We start from the raw sequence: 4327 nt of genomic DNA on the forward strand, positions 1-4327 counted from the left end.
AGCAATCACGTAGCAAAGGCCCTGGGAACAACCTGCCACACATCTCACGGCTGCCTGGCTGTAGGTGTGCTCAGCACTCCCTCTTTCTCCCAAGGCTGGAGAAGAGCGGATTCATCAGCACTGGTCCCCACCTCTTTCACGAAGGGCCCATGCCCCCGAGCAGCGCCTGCCCCAGGCTGGGGCGATGGCACAGCTGGCTCTGCTCCCAGACAAGCTCCCTGACCCCCCACAGGCCTAAGCGGTTCCCTTTGAACCAGGCTTTCAACATCCCAATGAAAGAGGCCCCATTCATGACAGCAGGAAGTCGTGGCCCAGCGCCTCCTCACAGTGCCAGAAAAGCAAGAGGCAAGCCAAACCCCAGAGAGGAGAGGACGAAAAGCCACCAGCTTCTCCTTGGAGTCACCCTTGCAGGGCAGCTGGGAGGACAGCCTGGTCTTTCTCTAGAGAGGTGTGCAGACGAGGAGCACAGCATGCAGGAGGCTATGCCAGGCTGAAGGCCACCACTGCCCAAGGATGGGCACCTAAGACGTGCCCCTTAAATAAAAATATTGTCAGCCAACCTGGCAGAGAATGTGGTATGTATCACAAGAGAAAGATCAATCCAGTCCCTCACTTCATCATTACTATGCCCTTTCTCTATGCTCTGCAAATTAATGAATGACCCTTTTAAAAATCAAGTGATTTTTCTTGACATTGAGTGGTAGTAACAATTCCCAGTTCTACCCTCCCCCTTCTACCCTAGCCCTGCCATGGGATCCACGCATCAGTACAGACTGTACTCGGACACAAACTGGAGAAAAAACAGACTTTGGTGCTGACGAACCTGACCCTGAGCCAATCCCCAGAATGGTCCTGCAGAACCCTTCTCTGCCCAGGTGTAAAGTCAGGCTTTTGGCTAGGGAAAAAGCTGGTGCCAGTTGAGGACTGCTTGCCAACAACAAAATGCTGCCAATGCTGGGATTCAGGCCCCTACATGTAGCAACTTTAACAAAAACACATTCCAAACTTTCTAGAGGCTTCAGGGGAGAAGGGGAAAAAAAACCAGCAGATGAAATAACAAACCAAAACAAACAAAAAATACCCCCAAAAAGCCCAAACACTGTGCGGAAATCATGTTTCCTTTCCAGGTGACTGAATAACTCACGGCTCTTTTGCAAGATAAACTCTTTATGTTCTGCTCCTCCAGCCTCTCATCAGGGAAATAGCACACCCATTGCTCTGCTCCATACCACGGCAATAGCACCCACACCTCAACAAGAATGATGAGGAAGGGGAACAGAAGGAGTAAAGGGGTTTTGCAGGTTGCTGGATCAGCCTCCCATGCTCCCCATCCTAAATCAGAAGCCACAGGGCAAACTAGCTGCTGTCATGCTCTGGGGAGCGTTTGTTTGCAAGGTGACTGAGCTGGGATTGCAGGTCTTCCCTTGCCCCGTTACACACTCAATAATTCATCAAGGCAAATGCACAGACAATTGATGGCAATGAGCATGCAAGGCCGGGAGAGGAGGAGAAAATAAAATCACTAATCAGCCTCTGGACAGGCTTAAACATTAGGCAGGATGTGTGTGTGCATGTGCAGTGCTGGGGTTCGCCTTTTCTTTGCTGAATGATGTGTGTGGTCGGTATGGCAGAGAAAAGGCTTGGGATACATCCTACCATTTGCAGTTCCTATGCCAGATCTCCCAGTGCCCTCCAATCCACTCTGACACCTCCCAGGGGGCAGCCAGCACACAGGGAAGGATTATCTGTATAGGCTGAAGCTTGCCGAGTTGCATTTTACTTATTAGTTTTGTGGTATTATTTTTTGTTGAAAACCAAAAGCAGTAGAAAAGACCCAGCTGAGTGCCAAAGACATGTTGGTGCCAAGACCTCATCAGCAGAGACCTCTGAGATCCTACTCCTCCACCTTTGCCTCTGAAGTGGTTTGTGTTGATGTCTTTCCCCACGATCCCAAACCCAGATATTTACTAGGTCATGCAAGGCCTTGGGGGCACTGTGCAGAACTCATGGTGCCCTGCGGCACAGGCACTCAGCTGGGAAGGAAGATCTGGACTCCCTGGGTGTGAGGGGCACTGGGGAGGGAGCAGAGTAAGTGGTAGCTGGTGGCTCTTCAACCCAAAAACCCTCTTTCCTAAAATCCCAGGAGGTGCTATTAAATTGAGGCTCCCACACCTGCAAATCTAGTTCTTGCTCCCCCATGTAGAAAGCCCTGGAAATGATCTCCAGGCACTAGTGAGCTCTGTCACAACAGCAAGCCTCCAATCAATGCCTCTTTGTTAAGAACCATGTGAACTCACAGTGCTTTGCACAACCTTGCCTCTGCTGAGCCTCTCACCAATTTTTCTCCCTCCTATTCCCTGATACTCATCTCACCCCAAGGGCATTCAAACAGCCCTTGGCAGAAGTATGATGAGCCACCCTTTGGTGTGGCAATATTGTGGCTGATGCAAATATCAGAGGAATCAATCCTAATAGTCTTTGCATCACTTAGAACTAAACTGAAGGGGATGAGGAGAAGGTCACAGTAGCCAGACCTTACAAAAGGACAAAACAATGCATCACGCTTCAACCTACAAAAGACCCTAGGCAAAGCACCTGATTTTGAGGCAGCTCCTTGCACTGCACCTTGACTACGGGCAATGATGTCCTGAACATGGTCCTGCTGCCTCACAGACACTTCGGAACAGATCTCCAAGAACTTTCCATGAGGGAAAAAGTGCGATGGAATAGAAGCTCAAAACTTTCTAGCTGGTGGCATTTGTAAATTTTTCTCCTGGTATTTCTGAATTCGTCTTTCAGATCTTTTCTGTTTTTAAGTGCAAGTCAAGGTCTGAAATGCAACCCTCATGGGGCAGAAGACAACCAGCCTCCAACAGCCCAAAGGAATGCCACAGGTGTGTTAGGCAGGGTGGGAAACGGGAAAGAAGATCCTAAATCCCAGGAGGGAAATTTCAGGTGGAAAGAACCAAAGGTTTGAGCTGGCACTTGGCCAAGATGTTTGGGTTAATACCTTTTCTCTTGCCAGAGACACTTTGTATTGATTGCCAGGCATTCAAATCAGTACTCTGCTGCTCTTCCAACAGAGCACAGCACCTGCCTCACCCCACTTAGTCAATGGCTTGCAGCCTACTGCAATGAAGGAGTGGTCTCCAGAGACTCACCAACATGCACTTCCTGCAGCAGCAGCAGACTTTCACTGGAGGTCTCTGTCATGCACTGATTCAGTTCTGCCCCATTTAAGTGTGGAGCTTAAACACCGAAGGGATTATAAGAGTTATTATAAGAGTCTGAGTTTCCAACACAAGGGGAGGGGGTCTTAGAAAGAAGATGAGAGACTAAGAGTTGCGGCAAGATTATAGTACCAGGTGATGTTACTGCACATGAAAGTGAAAGGCCTGAGATAACATTGTGGTCAGGTGGGGGCATGCTGAGAGAAACTGCAAGCCCCAGCATCCCTTCACCCAGCTAAGAGCTGGGAGCTGATATGGGAAATGGCAGCGTGTACAATGGCCCATCTGGCTTTCATCCAAATCCCTCTCAAAAAAGAAAGAACAGGCTTGGCTTTGGCTTGCAAACGGGAAACACAGGGCCTTTTACTCTAGGTCACTAGTTCATATCCAGAACCAGCACATAGTAGCAACAGCAGAGAAGTTACTATCTGAGGACCAGTCAATGGCTTGTATTACTGAGTGAGGTCTCTAGCCAACCCTTCACTGTCTATCTGCTGGGACAGGACAGTGGAGATGCCTTTGAGATAAAGCAGAGTTGCCTTTTCCTGCCTATGCAGTATTTCGTCTTTAGATAAATAGAGCACAAAGCAGCCTCAGGATCCACTTGAATGGAAGGTCTTTCCCAAAGGGCCTGATCCATTTATGCTCTGCTTGTTCTCTGTTAAGGTTTGGGAGGTCCATTCATTGAACCACCACTGGGATTCACACTTTGGCCCTAAACAAGACCAAGGCCACGTTTGTCCTCGGTGTTCTTCATAGAAACAGATGAAAGAAAAGCAGATGCCAGGGTAACACTGGCCACAGATCAAAGCGAAAAGCAGAGATGAACACCAGACTAGAGCACTAGTTCTTGCTGTGTGTGCTTCAACCTTGCAAACAACCTCAGTTATGGCCAGCCTTCTAGTTCTCTAGGAAAAGGGCTGCAAACTAGAGGGGTGGGAACGGAACAACCATGTCTGCCTTTGCTCCCGGCTTTTACTCTTTGCTGTACCTTTCCTGGCTTCCACACAGCTGCTTTGCTTCACCCCCCCAAGTCAAGGGGAGGGGAACATGCCCCATGGCAAAAGCAGGAAGGCTGGCAGAGCAGGGCTCCTGCT

Source organism: Phaethon lepturus, unplaced genomic scaffold, assembly GCF_000687285.1.
Source record: "Phaethon lepturus isolate BGI_N335 unplaced genomic scaffold, ASM68728v1 scaffold14730, whole genome shotgun sequence".
Taxonomy (NCBI): Eukaryota; Metazoa; Chordata; class Aves; order Phaethontiformes; family Phaethontidae; genus Phaethon; species Phaethon lepturus.